Consider the following 19,079-nt stretch of genomic DNA (forward strand, 5'->3'; position numbering starts at 1 on the left):
GAAAGGGTGAGCCACACAATTACTTAGGGGTAAAGCTAGGATTCTACTAAAAATTAGATGTTCTGGAAGATGGGTTAGAAAAGATAAACATCTATAGAGTATCCACTATATCCTAGGTACTATGTTTTATATAAGTCAATAATATGATGTTATCCCTACCATATGCATGAAGAATCTAAATTTCAAGAAGTCAAGTGACTTGTCCAAGGTCTTGTAGCTTGCCTAGTAAATTAAATGGCAGTCAGGATTTAAACCCAAGTCTGTCTGACTACAAAATCCCCTTCACCATGCTGACTCTCATTTTGCTGCCTCTTTTCTCAGTCCTCAAAAGAGCCCTGAACCACCAGATATCAATTAGAACTAAAAATAGAGCTTCTATGTCTGCAACCTTACCCTCCAGTTTTATAACAAGCAGCCACCTACAGGAGAGCTGAATTAAGAGAAGTGTTACTAGAGATAGGAGATCTGGGTCAAATCTTCCTGTCTATGGTGATCCTGAGAAAGAATGGAAAGGTTGCTTCTCAGTTAGTGGCAATCTAAAAGCTTCACATTCAAATATCCCCTTCCTTTCATCATGATTGCCTATCCCTCCCTTACACATACCTACAGACTACCGTGATTTCCACACCTTCAAAACACACACGCACCCCAGACTCCATCCCTGCCTCTTTTCTCCTAAAGAGCAAAGGGAGGACTGGGGCTATAGCTCAGTGGTAGAGCGCTTGCCCAGCATATGAGGCACTGGGTTTGGTCCTCAGCATCACATAATAAATAAATTAAGGTATTGTATCCATCTGCAACTAAAAAAAAAAAATTTAAAAAGGGCTAAAAAGATAGTATTTATTTATTTATTTATTTGTTTGTTTGTTTATTTTGGTACTGGGGACTGAACCCAAAGTGTTTTACCATTGAGCAACATCTGCAGCCCTTTTTATTTATTTATTTATTTTTTGGAGGCAGAGTCTTGCTAAATTGCTTAGGGCCTCGCTAAGTTGCTAAGACTGGTCTTGACCTTACAATCCTTCTGCCTCAGCCTCCCAAATTGCTGAGATTACATATGTACAAAACCATACCAGGCAAAAGGATAGAATTAACATGGAGAAATGTTTTGTTTTGTTTTCAAATGGTTTAAAAGATGAGAGCAAAAGGAGCCCTCAAGCCAATAAGCCTGAAGCCATAATAATTATTGATACACAATAAAAACAGCTATAAAAGAAGTATAAAAATATATGTGGAAGGCAGCACCCAAAAGATGGCTTGGGTGGGTGTGCGGAAACCTTCAGCTTCCTGTGCCCCCCTTTAAAAACATTGTGATTGCCATTCAAACAGCTTCAGGATAAACCTCACAGGCCTTCTGTCCTGCCCCTATCACCATCCATCTCTACCACATCCCCACCCACTTTACATACACACACACACACACACACACACACACACACACACACCTTCCTCTTCATGGCCTACAACCTCTCCTACATAAAAAATCTGAACTCTTAAGAAATGGTGCCATAAACCTGGCCCCAGAACACTAATACTCCCATGCCTTAGGCATATAGTACATGAAGTAAATTTTGTGCATTCTTTTTCCTTTAAAAAAAAAAAATCTGACCTATCTCCACTGACATCTCAATAGCCCAAAGGTGACAGTAAGACTCCACTGAAAACTACTGCCTCAGCACCCACCACCCATTGCCAAATTTACTGACACATTTCTAAAGCCCAGGGGCCTTTCTCTTTAAAACAGGATGAAGGACTGGGGTTGTGGCTCAGGGATAGAGCACTTGCCTAGCACATGCAAGGCCCTGGGTTCAATCCTCAGCACCACATAAATAAAATAAAGGTATTGTGTCCAACTACAACTAAAAAATAAATATTAAAAAAAAGGATGAAATGCACTGCCCAAAGTCAAGCAAACAGGAACTCCAAATGATCCTTATTTTTTTTCAACTGTCTACATTCTCTCCTCATTTCTGAGGAATAGAAGCAAGCAGCAAGCGATTTCTTCCTTATGCATGTCATCTACTTCTAGCATCCTCCATGTACTGGCCTCTGTCATCACAACCACAGGATGATTGTAAATATCCAATTCTGTAGTGCTGCCCCTTCACAGAGCTTTCCACTCTAGAGATCCACCTCATCACTTCCCTCAGGCATCTCTTCTGGTGCTTACTGTAACTTCTGGTCATGGTAGTGGTGGTGGTGGTGGTGGTGGTGGTGGTTGATTGATCTGTCCAAAAATCAAGATTAAAGAACCCTTACAATCACAAAGAATCCATTCAACTGCCTCATTTTCCTGAGGAGCAAGTAAGTCTCAGAGAGAAGATTTGACCAAGGTTATAAAGCAAGTTAATGGGAACATGGTTGAGTTCTTTTGTTCCCAAAATGCTTCAGTAATGTGTAAGTGCTATGGAGAACTCTGTTTCCAGTGTGACCCTCCAAGACACAACTACTAGTTAAAATACAAAAATGAACAAAAGCTGGCAAATTTTAGAAAGAAGCTGAAAATTGGATGAAGGGACTGGCATGAATAATTCCTCATTTTTTGGAGCTCTGGTTTGAGAGTATCCAGCTAAAATTCAAATAAAAACCAAATCCTAGGCTTTCAGTCTTGAAGTACCAGAAGACAGAGCCCAGAACAGCCACAGATAATGGGAAGTAGGAAAGACAAGAACCAGAGAAGAAGAGTCTCAGGTTCTGTGTGCAAATTCTACCTAAGACTGTCTGACCCCTGAACCATGCATACAAAGAGCAGAATTCAAAGATCTCGGTTAAGAACAAAAGAATTGGATTGAAGCCAGGTGCAATAAATAGTACAAGCCTATAATCCCAGCTACTTCCGCGGCTGAGGAAGATAAAACATTCAAGGCCGGCCTGGGCAATTTGGTAAGACCCTACCTCAAAAAATGAAAGGGCCAGGGATATAGTTCAGTGGGTTCAATTGCCAGCACTACAATAACAACAACAACAACAAAAACTGGACTGAGATTTGGACTGCCAGCTATTACAGGTAATACAGCTTACAGTCTGCTGCCTGCTCAAATAAAAATATCAACAGAAACCTGAGTTCCCACACATAACATTCATAATATACAGAACACAATATCAAATTACATGAATAACTAGAAAAATTAAGCTTGTTGGCCATGGATAATCACCAGAGGGCAATTTCAAAATGATGACATGTTGAGATGATAAGTCAAGAATAGTTAAGGCATAGCTATTATAACTGAGTTCAATGAAGTAAAAGAAAACATGCTCAAAATGAAGGGAAAAACAACAGTAAGTAGCAGAGAAATCAAAAGTTTTTTAAAATGGAAACTTTTAGAAGAGAAATTCAATGAATGGGCTTAGAACAGAATGAAGATGACAAAGGTAAGAGTCGGTGAAGCTTGAAGAACAGAAATTATACAAACTGAAATAACTCCGGGCCATCTGCAGTCTCTAGAAAAACCACTCTTAGAACTGTTCACCAGAGAGTACAAAGTGATAACTTTATGTTATCAGAAAACTTGATACCAGGGAGAAACAGAATAACTTAAGATCACAGAATTAGAAAAGCTATTTAGTGGCAATTTTGTTAGACCAGTCCACCCTCATCTACTAATTAAACTTCCAAGGGTCTTGCAGATATAAGTAGAATAATTTTGAAGGTGGAAAATGAGAGCACAGGATAAAAATTAAAACCAAAGATAACCATAATACCCAAAGTCTCAAGAAGCAAATCTAATGTCCCACTGTATGTTAGGGAGCAAGAAGAATCACTGCTTTCCTCCCATAATGGATGAGACAACACTCAAGATTGTTCAGGGGAAAATGCCAAGAGGGACTTTAATGGTTTTTCTTCCCTGTGCAGTCTCTTCACCAAAAAGCTAATCTAGGGGCTGTGGTTGTGGCTTGGTGGTATAAGGCTTGCCTAGCATACGTGAGGCACTGGGTTCAATACACAGCACCACATAAAAATAAATAAATAGATAGATAAACAAATAGATAGATTGATAGATAGATAGATATAGAGGTATTGTGCAGATAATCTTACCTCTCATATGATGAATAAGTGAACAGGTTTAAGTGACTTGAGACCCTTTTTAAAAACTAATCCAACAATTAGACTAGAATCCAACAATCTCACTGCTGTGTATCACATTCTTTTCACTTACCAAAGAAAATTTACCAGAGAAAAGAAAGATTGGAATTAGAATGAAAAAACTTAAGAACTTTCATGCATTTTGAGAGCATTTAAAAATAAACAACTGGTAAGACTAACTTGAGATTAGTAATAAGTATGTTTTTTAAGAGAACCACTAATCTGGCAAACAGACTGATAGCAGGTCCAGGTAGGAGCAATCAGTAGATCTGAGCTGCACAGTGCCAGCAGCTTGGCAAGAGTCAATTCAGTGCCACCGAGGTTGGTAAAGCAGATAACCTGAACACCAATACTGACTTCACATGTTCAGGTCACTTATGTTTGACCTTAGGACAGTCGAAGTACAAACAGAAGAAACATAAGCTAAGAAGACACATCAGTTTTGATAAGGCCAGCCCTTTTCTCATCCCCTCTTCCACACCCCATCTCCCCATATAAGGAAAGAAGAGAATTAAGAGTGATTGTTTCTGACTCAAGTGCAAAACAGAACAAGACAATATGCCCTCTAAGTATAAATACCTTGTGCGAAGAGTGAAGCACCAAGATGGCAGCCCTAGTTTTACCACTAATATTGCTGGAAATGTCTTTTATATTCTCTGGGTCACAGTTTCATGTATAAAACTAAAAGGTCAGACTAAATGATATTTAACAATGATATATTACTGTCCTTTCCAATGGCACCACGTTTAACATCCCTATTCATGTTATCTCCATCTGTCCTTGAAGAAACTATGAATAATAAATCCCAAAAGGCAGAAGCAGACATGTAAATTCACATGATTTATTATACTACCTCAATATTACATAATTATTCAAAATTTCTAAAGAATTTTTTTAAGTCATCATTAATTATTAAATACATCAGTAACAGAGACTTCAAAACCTGTCTCTGTGATGGAGGGATGCTAAATTAATGTCTTGCATCTGAAAGTGCTTCTAATTCTCCCAGGATAACTTTTCAATCTATGTAACCCTTGAGATGAGAAAGCAGATAATCTTATCTCTCATATGATGCATAAGTGAACAGGTTTAAGTGACTTGTGACCCTTTTTTAAAACTAATAACAGAGACCAGACTAGAATCCAAAAATCTCACTGCTGCGTATCACGTTCTTTTCACTTACCAAAGAAAATTTACAAGAGAAAAGAAAGATTGGAATTAGAATGAAAAAACTTAAGAACTTTCATGCACTTTGAGAGCATTTATTAATTAACAATTGGTAAGACTAACTTGAGATTAATGTGTATATTTGAAAACTGGCATTAAAAGAATCACCACCTGTCTCTGCTGTTTGCTTCTCCTAACAAGTAGTCCATAATTGAGACTAGGCTTCCTTGCAATTAGCCTGTGTTTGTGAGGTTTAGCAACAGAACCACATGTCTAAAATTGTTAATTATTCACCTGCTTTAAGAAAGATGACGGAATCAAAGGAACATGCAGGATCCCTTTAACCTCAAGGAGTCTATGATTAGGATTGTCAAGTGGCCATAAAGATTATAACAGGTATGGCAAAAGTAGTTAAACAGCAAGTCACAATAATCACCCTAAGGAGAAAGAAACCAAAAGGGCCTTCATTACCTACTAATCTTCAAGGTAACCCTAATCGGATAAAGACCATCATATTTATTGTATAAAGAAGAAAAAACATGGCTCAAAGTCATATAGCAGATAAGTGGTAAAGCGGATTCTCACCCAGGTTATTTCTGCTATAAATTTTGCTTTCTCCTCTCCATTATACCACCTCTCTAGGTAGTTCTCTATCAAATCTTACCCTTAGGAAAGCCCATGGTACATCAAACTCTGAAGTTAGCCTAGGGATAAAACAGTGAGTTGAAACAGACTCTGTATCCATGGCATTTATAGTATACAGCAACAGGAAAAAAAAAAAAATCTTATCATTTAATATAAATTTTATAAAATACAATTTAATAGAAATGGACTCACTCAGGGAGGTCTAGGAAGGCTCCCTCTAGTGAGAACGTTCCGTGACAAGAGAGCATGGTGAAATTGAAGAGCTAAAAGTCGATCTATGACTTTTAGCTGAGAAAAGAACTGAGAACAAACAGAAGTACAAGTAAGAGGAAGCTAAAGAGGTACAGAGAAAGCCACACCATGCAGAGACCCTTGGAGGCCAAATTCTGGATTTATATCTTTATCCAAAAAGTTAGAATAAGTAACTTTTAGTATTAAATAGAAGCGAAACAAACACATTCCAAAAAGATCACTTTGGCTTCAGTTTGGAAAACAGATGGAAGGAAGAATAATGCAAAGATCAGTTAGGAGACAGGTTCTGTAGTCCAAAAGGGATAACGGTAATAAAAGCCAACAATAATGGGCACATACCCTCTCTTACCATGTTCTAGGCACCATTCATTCTAAGCACTTTATATGAACAAAATTAATCCTTATAATAACTCCATGGCACTAGTACTTCTATTCATAAAATGAAGATAGAATTAATTAACTGGATTAGGTGTTCCACTTCATGTTCATCCTTTATGTCAATCAGTCCTTTGCAAACACCTTTAATCAACTTGCCCTCTTCGCCTTTTTCATATTCAAAACTTTTGGGGCTGGGGTTGTGGGGCTCAGTGGTAGAGTGCTTGCCTCACATGTGTGAAGCACTGGGTTCAGTTCTCAGCACCACATATAAATAAATGAATAAAATAAAGGTCCGTCAACACCTAAAAAAAATTAAAAAAAAAACTTTAATCCTGGGTGAACCAAACTAAGAAACTCTCCAAGCACACACCAAAGCAGCTAAGTGCCATTGAGAAGCCAACCACTAGTATGATCAAATAGTATCTTTTTTGGGGGCAGGGGGCGGGGGCGGCATGGTACTTAATCACTGAGCCACATCCCCAGTCCTTTTTTATTTTGAGACAGGGTCTCTCCTAAGTTGCTTAGCGCCTTGCTAAATTGCTGAGGCTGGCTTTGAACTCTCAATCCTCCTGCCTCCCAAGCTGCTGGGATTATAGGTGTGCACAGTCATATCCAGCTCAACTGGTATCATTTTAAATTTAAATTTATCACTACAAACTTCAAACGCACATCTTGATGCTGCCAGCAATCCTGCTACATTTTTCCTAATAGGTTCAACCTTCTCACAACCCAAAATAACTCTCACACATTTTCTTCTCTCAGTAAACCTCCAGCACCCATCAGCTGATAACACTCATCATCAAGAAGCAACATTCGGACCCTTGTTTTCCTACCTCCAAATCTAACATGATAACAATTCTGCTTTCCCTATAGTTAAAATAAACAGTTTTTGTTAGTATACAAAATACAACTTTTCATATTTATTACGAATCCAATTCCTCACAACAACAACAAACATCATCATCATTTTTCTCTAGTCTTATGCGCATCAGCATGCAAACATGCTCTAGAAGAATGCTACTCAGAATGAAATCCACAAATCAGTACTGGCTCACAAACCATTATCTTTAGAACTACAGAAAGTAAAGAGTAAACATTTAGACCATAGTGTAGCAAGCTGACAGTTGCTGCAACAACTTCAAATGCTTCAATGGCTTTCCATTTCACTTAGATTAATCCAAAGCTTCTCCATAGCCTATGAGGCCCTATAAGATTCTGGCTCCCTACCTACTCTCTGACCTCGTTTCCTACCAGCTCTTTTCCTCACTTCCTGTTTCATGCACATTCACTGCTTATTCTTGTCTAGCGCCTTTGCACTAGCTATTCCCCCTTCCCTTTTTACAAGCTGGCCCCTTTTAGTCATTCAAAGGTCAGCATAAACTTTACCACCTCAGTAAAGCCTTGACCAGCCAACCTAAAGTAGCTCTCAGTCTCTAATATATCACCATGATTTAGTCTCACTTTACCATCAACCTTAATTGATATCTTGTTTGTTTATTGCTTGTCTCTTCCCTTGTAACCACTAGCTCATCACTATATACCCAGAACCAAGAAGAGTGCCTGAATGACAATAAACAGAAGGTCTATAGCCCAGAAGAGTGATCTGGGCTGCAGATGTGGAGACATAAATTAAGAGTCATATCCACAGAGGTGAAGTTACTAAACCCAGTGACATAGACTGAGATCACCCAGGGAGAAGGTCTACTAAGAGAAGAGAGGAGGGCCTGGGAGAGTAACGATTTAATAGTTTAGAAATGAGGATGAGTCCGCAAAACAAGAGAAAAGTAGGAGGAAAAATAGGACAGCAAATGTTATGTCACTGAAGTCAAGAGAAGAGTACTTCTTGAAGGAATGAGCAGTCAACAGTGAGGAAATTAGAGTACAGATGTCTGTTGAATTCAGCTTGGTGGAAGACATTAATGACCTTAGTAAGAAGTGTTATATTGAAATGATATGAGTGGAGAGGCAGACTGGAGTGGAATGAGGCAGTGAATACAGATAGCTTTTTAGAACAGTTTGCCTGGAAAGTGAAGGTGACAAAGAGAAGACAGAGTTGAGGAAAGGGTTTTTCATTTGTTTTTGTTTAATGGGGCATCACCCTAGCATATCACAGACACAAGCTGCAAAACTTAGTAGGTACAGGTCATCTAAAGCTTTCAAATCTTTTTTACCCTCACATTCAACATGGAATGTGTGATTTTGCTTGGACTGATGACAAAGTGCCCACAGGATCAAACTATAAGTTTTATTTATATATATTTCTCTGTGTGTGTGTGTGTGTGTGTATTATCTCCCTTATTCCAATGAAGGGTAAATATGGTTTCCATATATTTTACCTAGGTATAAGAATAGAACTGTGGGGTGTACATAATAGAGAGTCTGAGTAAGAAAGGTTTTCTGCTGTTTCTCATTTTAATTTGAAGACATTTTGTGGAGTCATTGTTATTTCTACCGCCAAAATTGTCTTTCCATTCTATAGCCTCTAAAGAATGTCACTTTGTCTCCACTTCACTTTCTCTCCTACCCTGCCTAGCAACATAGTATAATAGAAATAGCAAACACAGTTTTGAAATTAAAAGGCTCTGGGTCCCAACTTTAATTCAGTCACATGGCAGTTTTGATGATTAAACTTTACAACCTGTTTCATCAACTATATATACAGATTATACCCAACTTCATGGGACTGTTTTAAGGATTGCCTAAAAATATACATTAAGCGCCCAAACACATAAGGTCTACATAAATTCAGTCTTCTTTTCATCACCATTCTAATTAAACCTTACATATTTTTATTTAGTTTGTTTCCCTTTGTTTAGGTGTATCTGGAAGTCTTTGGAAATAGAAATCCTGAGAAACTAACTTGCACATTTCCACTAGAAATAATTTGATTGTTTTTCAAGTTGATCATCTTCAGCATTAAAAACAAAACAGCTTTTTATTCACACACATACTATGTAGTAATGTAGGTAGCTGAATCCTAAATTCTAGTCTTATCTCTCTAATTTACTAGTTCTGTGACCCTTGTAGGAATATTAAATTCTCTGAATTAAAGTTTCCTCATTTGTAAAACAGATATGAAAATATATCCCATAAGGATCAAATGAAATAAGTACTTTGTACACTATAAAACATGGTTATTGTTATATTATAAATACACAAAGCAGATCTAGTCTACCTTTGGCCAGTTTGGGTGTTAAGTTTCACTTAGAAAGCCATCAGTTCTGGAATATTCTGTAAGCCAAGGCTGCCTGTTTCCAACTCAAAACCTGTTGAGGGCCACAGCCCAGTCGGGATGACGCATGGCATTTTGCCAATAGTATTGGTTCAGAGGCAAGCCATTAAGATGATGCTGGATTGATTCAGTTGTATATTAGACCTTTACTGTCCCCCTCAGCCTGCTACTTTGGAGTTCTCGCGCTACTTTGGAGTTCTTGTGGGGATTCCTGGAGAGTTCCCATTGGTTGGGGAAGTGCAAGAGGAGGGATTTCCGGAAGAGGAATTTCCGGTTGTTGGTTCCTAGAGGAGCTGCGTGGTTCGGGAGAATTCCCGGGAAGCGTGTGTGGAGTGTGCTGGTGGGGTTCAGAAATAAAGTTTGTTCCTGCTTCAGTGGCTCGTGATTTGTGCCCAGCCAGACTGCGGCAAAATCCTCCTCTCCCTAATTATCTTCCCAATTTTACTTGATTTCCTTATTTTAGCAAGTTTACTTGGACTTAGCTCTGACCATATGGTTCCATGTCCCCCGACCAAAGACCACTAGACTTGATAACTCTAACTACACTTTTGGTACTAACATTTGTCAATGTCTAACATTTTGTCAATGTCTCTCTACTTGAGTAATTTCCACGGTCTACCTTGCATCATGGTTTTAATTTGATGGTACTCTCTTAAGAGCAAAAATAAGAGGCTGTTCCACTGAGTTTTATATTCTCCACAGCACTTAGTTATTTTTACACATACAAAGTATTCAAAAAGTACTTATTGAATTAACTTAGTGCTAATTTCTCATTTATTGCACTTATTATCCATACCACACAACAATGAAAATCTTTCTTCTTATTCTTCTCTACTACTTTTGTGTCTCCAAAGGCTTGACATAGGGGCTGGTGTTATGGCTCAGAGGTAGAGCACTCGCCTCGCATGTGCAAGGCCTTGCGTTCGATCCTCAGCACCACATAAAAATAAATAATGTGTACAACTACGAATATATATATATATATATATATTTTTTTTTTTTAAAGGCTTGACACAGTATGAAATACACAGCCCTTTTTATATTTTATTTAGAGACAGGGTCTCACTGAGTTGCTTGGCACCTCGCTAAGTGACTGGCTTTGAACTTGTGATCCTCCTGACTCAGCCTCTAGAGACGTTGGGATTATAGGTGTGAGCCACCTTGCCAGGCTGCACACATACTTTTTTTTTTTAAATGTGGTATTGAGGATCGAGCCTAGGTCCTCGCCCATCCTAGGCAAGCGCTCTACCATTGAACCATAACCCAGCCTCCTCCACATATACTTTTTAAAATTAAAAAACGCCATAATTTTAAGGTCACATCAAAAATTGGTCAGAATTTATAAACATCATTAAACATTTCATTTTTCAAATTTCAGTTGTCTCATTAATGTAATAATTTTTTGTCATTTATTTGAATCAGTATTCATTTAAGATCTTTACATTATGATTGGTTGATATGCTTTTAAAGAATCTTTTTATCTTTATGTTCTCTCCAACTTTGTCATCTTTCCTTTTTATAATGTCAGCCAGGATTGCAGTCTTCTTAGGGTATTGACTGGGGAAGGATAGGACCTGCTTCCAAGTTCACTCAGTGATTTTTAACAGGATTCAGTCAGTCTTCTCTAGCAGTTGAACTGAGGTTTCAGTTCCTTGCTGGTTGGTAGACCAAGGCCACCATCAATCAGTTGCTTGGCGTGAGAATTCTCTAGCATAGCAAATGGCTTCATCAAAGCAAGGAAGAGATAAAAAGAGCAAAAGAGGGAGACTGAGAGCAAGTACATGAGTGTGCACAAGCCCACATTAGTAAGAAAGAAATATTTTTTTTGTATCCTGATCTTAGAAGTGACTTGACTTTACTTTAGTAATTTTCTTTCTTTTTTATTTGTGGTACCACAGGTACCTGTCCTTCCCTAGTCATACCCTGAGAAGACTAATCCTGGCTGAAACTTTGACTGCAGTCTTGTGTGAGACTCTGATGCAGAGGACACAGTTAACCATGCCCAGGTTCTGAATCCACAGAAGCTATGATATCATGTATATTATTTTATGCTGCTAAATTTTGCCACATAACAACAGATAACGAATACCCCTTCTGTATGTTTTTTAAAAAGAAAAGCCCCCAGTTTCAATCCCTGGTACAAAAAAAAAAAAGTATATGTATAAATCATGTATATACATATATAACAAACAGATGAAATTATATGATATTTGGAATTTGCTTGAAAATACAAGATGAGGCCTGGGGAATGTGCTCAGTGCACTGCTTAGCAGGCACGAGGTGGCTAGGAAGGAAGAATGGAATGGGGATTAAGTGGACAGGTGTATAATAAAAAAATATTGATCATATGTTCATAATTGTTGAAAATAGGTAAATGAAAGTTAATTAAGAAGTAGAATGGGGGCTGGGGATGTGGCTCAAGCGGTAGCGCGCTCGCCTGGTATGTGTGCAGCCCGGGTTCGATCCTCAGCACCACATACAAACAAAGATGTTGTGTCCGCCGAAAACGGACACATCTTTCAACAAAGATGTTGTATCCGCCGAAAACTAAAAAAAAAACAAGTAGAATGTGGGCCAGGCACAGTGGCACATGCCTGTAATCCCAGAGGCTCGGGAGGCTGAGGTAGGAGGATCACAAGTTCAAAGCCAGCCTCAGCAAAAGTGAGGCACTAAGCAACTCAGTGAGACCCTGTCTCTAAATAAAATACAAAATAGGGCTGGGAATGTGGCTCAGTGGTCAAGTGCCCTGGTACCAAAAAAAAAAGTAGAATGTGGCTGGGTGTGGTGGTGCACATTTGTAATCGCAGAAGCTCAGAAGGCTGAGGCAGGAGGAACTCGAGCTGAAAGCCAGCTTTCACAACTCAGCGAGATCCTGTCTCTAAATAAAATATAAAAAAGGGCTGAGGACATGGCTCAGTGGTTAAGCACCTTTGGGTTTAATACCTGGAAGAAGGAAAAAGAAAGAAGAAGAAGAAGGAAGGAGGAGGAGGAGGAAGAAGAGGAGGAAGAAGAGGAGGAGGAAGGGGAAGAGGAAGAAGTAGTAGTAGAAGAAGAAGAAGAAGAATGCAAGTGGGGCAGGCTGGGTAAAATCCAAGAACTCAAGGGCCCTTCTAGAACTGACAATCTATGATTCCACAGTACCTCAAAGCCAAAGCATAAGTACTATCCTTCCCCAGGTTTCCTGACTGCATATATCACTTTAGTCTATGCTAGTGACCAACATCACTTTTCCATAAAAACTGTGAAGCACTTAAATCTGATGAGTTAAAATAAGAATGTGGGAATGTGGCTCAATGGTCAAGTGCCCCGGTACCAAAAAAAAAAAAAGAAAGTAGAATTTGACCCCCAGTAGGTAAAGAGAGCAGAGTGTACAATAGCCAATTGCTACAAGGTGCTTGGCACAAACTAGGAGAAATTACTCTAAGGTCTCCTACTATAGAAAGCTATCACTGGTTTTACTTTATTCTCATCTATCTTAGGACATGACAATCTCCTGCCTGCATAAGTATTTTTTAGAATATTTTTTAGTTGTTGATGGGCCTTTATTTTATTTATTTGTATGTGGTGCTGAGAATCAAACCCAGTGCCTCACACATGCTAGACAGACACTCTTCCACTGAGCAACAACCCCAGCCCGTGCATAAGTATTTTAACATTTCCTCCCTACTCTGTAGACAAACTTAATTTCTTAATCCCTTAAAGTTTCCTCTCATAAGTCATAAATATCTAGATTGTTGTGAATGACCTATTTTCCAAATCTGTTTTGTTTCAGCTAATTAAAAAGATCTTATGGTCTATACAAGAAAAGAACCTTTACAAGAAAGAAATTATATCTGCTTTTTCTCTTCAGAGTCTAATTCTTAAAAGTGAAATTAATGGAGAGACAAATGGGAACCTAGTACCTTAGTTCTCACTCTTTCTTGGAGTATCTTACCATTTCTACTGCCACCTCCCACTTCTACCATAAAAGATGTTCATGCTCTAATCTGTCATGATAGCTTTAATTACACATACAATATTTATATCCTATACTACGCCTTACCCTCTTTTTAACAATGGGCTGGACAGGCAAGGTGGCATGTTATCTGTAATCTCAGCTATTCAGGAGGCAACTGCTTGAGATCAGGACTCTAGCCTTGGTAACACAGAAAGACAAGGCTTTGTCTCAAAAAAAAAAAAAAAAAAAAAAGTCCTGAAATACATACTCCTATTTATCCTGTCTCAGGCTAAATATTAGGGAAACCTGGGGAGCTTTCAAACATCACCATCTGACAAGTAAGCCAATTTCTGCAGCAAGTCAATGACATCAAAAAGGAGGGAGGCAGGGCTACGACTGAGGCTCAGTGGCAAAGCACTTGCCTCACACATGTGAGGCACTGGGTTCGATCCTCAGCACCACATACAAATAAGTAAAATAAAGGAGGGAGCAGCAGAAGAGGAGTTGCTCTAGATGAAACTTGGGGGAAAATAACAAGGTACTATATCATGTGGGTTTTTGTTGGATTCTTATTCTAACAAACTATGAGGATATTTTTGAGATAGTCAAGAAAAAATTATTATGAACTAGGAATTAAGTGTTGTTAAAGATTTGTTAATTTTATAAATAATGGCATTATGGTTATGTGAGAAAATGTCCATAATGAATGATGCACATGGAAGTATGTAGACTAAAATGACATAATATCTAGGATTTTCTTTAAAATGCTTCAAAAAACAAACAAAAAAGGAACACATGAAGTGGTAAAATCTTTAAAACTACTAAATCTAAATATGTACAAGATTTTTTTTTTTTTTTTTGGGGGGGGTGCACTCTACAAGCTGAGCTATGTCCACAGCCCCAGATTCATTTTTATTAGCCTCCCTAATTTAGAGTATTTTTAAAATTCTTTATAATTTAGAAAATGTTTAATGCTAATGCTAATATTTAATATAAACTGTTTGGTAATATCTACCAAAGCTGAACACATGACCCAGCAATCCTATTCCTTAGTATATACTCAAGAGAAATGAGTAAGTTCACAAGACATGTACAACAATAAAAGATGCTCACAGCATCTTCTCATATAGCCCAAACTGATAAGATCCCAAATGTCCATCAACAGAATTAATATGTAACTGTGGTACAGACACAATGTAATATTATATATTGCTACACATAACATATATGAATGTCTAATAAGACACTGAACAAAAAAAAAAGGCCAAAACCAAGATAGTACATACAGTACATACTGTCTTGGCTCTATATGAAATTCAAGAATAGACAAAACTAGTTAATAAAAACAGGGTAGGTGGGGGCTGGGGTTGTGGCTCAGCAGTAGAGCGTTTGCCTAGCATGTGTAAGGCACTGGGTTCAATCCTCAGCACCACATAAAAATAAATAAATAAAATAAAAGTATTGTGTCTATCTACAACTAAAAAAATAGCTACTTGGGTAGCCAGTATGGATGAGAAAGAGTAGCAAGGGAGCTTTCTAGAAGTCTGAAAATGTTCTGTCTTAATCTGTTACATACCTTGATATGGGTTGTCTCTCTTTTTTTTTTATTAGTTCATTTCCATAATATAATATTAGAGTTCATTTTGACATAATTATACAAGCGTGGAATATAATTTGCTATAATTCAGTCCCCAGTGCTTCCCCTTTCTCTCCATTCCTCCCTCTCCCTCTTCCTTTCCCTGTACTCTAGTGATCTTTCATCTTTTGAGTAATCTTTACATAACTCTGTGTGTGTGTGTGTGTGTGTGTGTGTGTGTGTGTGTGTGTGTGTGTGTATGCATTGAGAGCTAGTTAGGTACAATGACATTGGCCTGTAATCCCAGAGACTAGGGAGCCTGAGGCAGGAGGATCGCAAAGTTCAAGTCCAGCTGGGCAACTTATCGACACTCTGTCTCAAAATGAAAAATAAAAAGGACTGGGAAGCCTGGTACGGTGGCGCACACCTGTAATCCCAGCAGTTCAGGAGGCTGAGGATCATGATTTCAAAGCCAGCTTCAGCAAAAGCAAAGTGCTAAGCAACTCAGTGAGACCCTGTCTCTAAATAAAATACAAAATAGAGCTGGGGATGTGGCTCAGTGGTGCAGTACCCCTGAGTTCAACCCCCAGTACCCGCACCCCCTACACACACACCAAAAAAAGGACTAGGGAATGTGTAGCTCAATGATAAAACACCCTGGGTTTCAGGCCCCAGGGGAAAAAAAATTCATTGAATAATTTCTGTACATCAGTCATGAGCGAACAAATATGAGAATAAAAATCAAAATTTTGGATATCAGTATTTAGTAAAAAGTTCTGTAAGCATTCTAATGTGTAGTCAATACTAAAAACCATTCTTCTACCTCAACGAACTCAAATTTAAGACTCCCTGTTCTTCCTATTTCCAATGCAATAGTAACTATGAGGTTACTATTATAAGAATGGAAGGTTCTTCCTCTTATAGAAGAAGGGTATAAGAACAGAAGCTAAAAGACAACAGGGCAGAGCAGGAGACAGGAAAACACTTGAAAAAAGTAAAGATCCAAGCTGAGGAGAAAAGACAAAAGTTAGTGCTGATCAAACTAAGAACATGGGTGAAAGTGCCAACTGGTAGCACAGCTCGGATCTTAGCTCCAGCTTTGTAAATGACTAACTATTGTGTGAACTTGGGCAAATTGCCCCATTTCACCAGGCTTCACTGGGATCTCTAACAGCTTTTAAACAACATCTGAAGAGGCAGTTGAGAGGAATCAAGTAGGAACAAGTCCTTTCAACAGACCCTAGGTTTACTAGCATAGCACTTATCATTTTGTATTATAATTGTCTACCTGTTTAACTCCAGCACCAAACCTTGAGCTCCTGAAAGGCTAGGGTTATGTATTTCATTTCAAATCCAAGCACATGCATAGAACTTGGCATGTCTGTAAATGTTCAATGGCTAAATTGATGAAAATTATGTGTGCTTGTACTTAACGTAGAGGAATAATTCATCTTCTAAATGTACATCCTTTCAAATAACATTAAATAATATTATTTTCCTTAATAACACCCAGTAAAAGTAGTCCAGATTCTAGAATGTCCAGAATCATTTGAAATTCAGGGTCCCTAGAAGATGTACAGACAGGGACTTCAGAAGTCCATACCTCTTATTCCCTGAATAATATACCTCCTAGCGACTCAAAAAGCTGAGGCAAGAGAATCACTTTAGTCCAGGAATTCAAGACCAGCCTGGTAGTGAGACCCTTTCTCAAAATAAAAACAAAACAACAAGGGCTGGGAATGTTGCTCCTGGGTTCAATACCCAGTACTGCAAACAATAAAGGAGGAGGAGTTAATGGTGGAGGGGAAAAGGAGGAGGAAGAAATATCCTAGTATCTAATGTTTACATATTATCTCATAATAATAATATATCACATAAATATCTAATGCTAACACAGTATCTTAGCTCAAAGTATTTTCATACCCATACTCAATGCTCACAACAACCCTCCCTAAGATGGCATTATCAAATCTATTTTATGTGAGGAAACTGAGGCTCAAAGTTTAAATAATTTGTTGCAAGCTACAGCAAGTGAAGAAGGGCTTTCACTTGTATTCTTTCTTCGGTGCCCAGAAGAGGTAGGAAAGGATCAATACTTCCATGTCCCTGGCCTCTCCAAATAAGATGAATCAGTCCACCAAGCTGCTACTGTTTTACTAAACGCTTAAGTTTTCCTTGTCCCCATGAAGATCATTTATGTAAACTATTTTTTATTATGTTTTACATAAAAAATAAGGTCAGCCCAAGAAGAAAATTTCCCAACACTGAAAACAGCCATAGTAATAAACTGCTGGCTTACATCTTTGTGTAAAAAGCTAAACAACTTAAAGCAAAACATGCTCTAGCAGGAAGATGTAAACCCTACTGATCAAATAGCCCCTGAGCACTTAGGCGGTTAGTTATGCACAGCTGATTCAGTGTGGCCATTCTAAATCCTTCAATAGCTAAAGTCAGGGCTGGGGTTGTGGCTCAGCAGTAGAGTGCTTGCCTAGCACATGCAAGGCCCTGGGTTCAATCCTCAGCACCACATAAAAACAAATTTTAAAATTAAAATACTTTAAATGACTAACAAAATAACATAAAATTTATAATCTCTAAGAAACAACCAAAGGACACTGAACACTTGCAATAGAGCCAGGCACACATGTGAGTGGGCACTCAATAAGGGTGTGCTGTGTGAATGATAACTGAGAACTTTAAATCCATCAAAAACTACTATGGCGGGGCTAGGGTTGTGGCTCAGCAGTAGAGTGTTCACCTAGCGTGTGCGAGGCGCTGGGTTCAATCCTCAGCACCACATATAAATAAATAAAATAAAGGTACAGTGTCCAACTACAACTAAAAATATATTTTTAAAAAATTTTTTTAAAAAGAAAACTACTATAGCAAGCAAAATATCCAGGACAAAAACCAGAAGAGATGTGTAGAGAATGTCAAGTAAATTGAAAAAATAGCAAATAAGGATCTAAGGCAGTTTCACCCAGTCATACCTGGAGTGCCATTAAGTCAAACACTCTGGATTTAAGTACCACCTTACATCTACAGCAGACATCTACAGCCCAAGAGAACCAGCATTCAAGTTCTCTCTCCTTAGGCCAGCATCTCAACCAGCAGTAGCTCACCCCCTTCACCCATTACTTACCATTAACAATGCCCTGAAGCCCAGCCACAGGATTGCTGCAGTAAAGCCATGCAGTACTAAGGGTTTGGAGGAAATGAGTATGCCATCTGACACTTTTCTGGAATAGCCTAAGCCGATTAGGTTAAGTTACAAACATGACTGCGAGATTCCAATATGCTGATGTTTTCTTAGTTTTCTGAAAACTAAAAATAACCTATTTATCAAAACAGGAGCAATCCTCAAGTATTTATGCCCTGTCAGCAATCCAAAGTTCTATTTCCTCAAATACTTCATCTAGAGCATCTTTTTTTTTTATTTTAGAGAGAGAATTTTAATATTTATTTATTTATTTTAGTTTTCGGCAGACACAACATCTTTGTATGTGGTGCTAAGGATCGAACCCTGGCCGCACGCATGCCAGGCGAGCGCAATACCGCTTGAGCCACATCCCCAGCCCATTTTTTTTTTAATTATCTCTTCACCACCCTACTATTAACTATTAAATAGTCATTAACTATTTTTTTAAAGAGAGAGAATGAAAGAGAATTTTTTAATATTTATTTTTCAGTTTTCCGTGGACACAACATCTTTATTTTTATGTGGTGCTGAGGATCAAACCCAGCGCCCCGCGCATGCCAGGCGAGCGCGTTACTGCTTGAGCCACATCCCCAGCCCAAAAAACTTTCT

General features: G+C 38.3%; 1 protein-coding gene across 17 annotated transcripts in view; it reads right to left on the bottom strand.

Annotated features, from left to right (window-relative positions):
• Luzp1 (leucine zipper protein 1) overlaps positions 1 to 19,079 on the bottom strand; it is a 98,664-nt gene that overhangs the window by 33,541 nt on the left and 46,044 nt on the right. For 3 of the 17 annotated variants that reach the window (XM_071617467.1, XM_071617463.1, XM_071617461.1), the window contains one exon: positions 160 to 222. The exons of 10 other annotated variants lie outside the window; for them this stretch is intronic. The gene's annotated coding sequence lies outside the window, so the exon portion shown is untranslated. Of the gene's footprint in view, positions 1 to 159; positions 223 to 393; positions 505 to 2,170; positions 2,228 to 13,800; positions 13,822 to 19,079 lie in introns of those variants that run through there. 4 more of the 17 variants (XM_071617462.1, XM_071617468.1, XM_071617474.1 and 1 more) reach the window with 4 other exon arrangements.

The sequence above is a fragment of the Marmota flaviventris genome, chromosome 10, assembly GCF_047511675.1.
Source record: "Marmota flaviventris isolate mMarFla1 chromosome 10, mMarFla1.hap1, whole genome shotgun sequence".
NCBI lineage: Eukaryota > Metazoa > Chordata > Mammalia > Rodentia > Sciuridae > Marmota > Marmota flaviventris.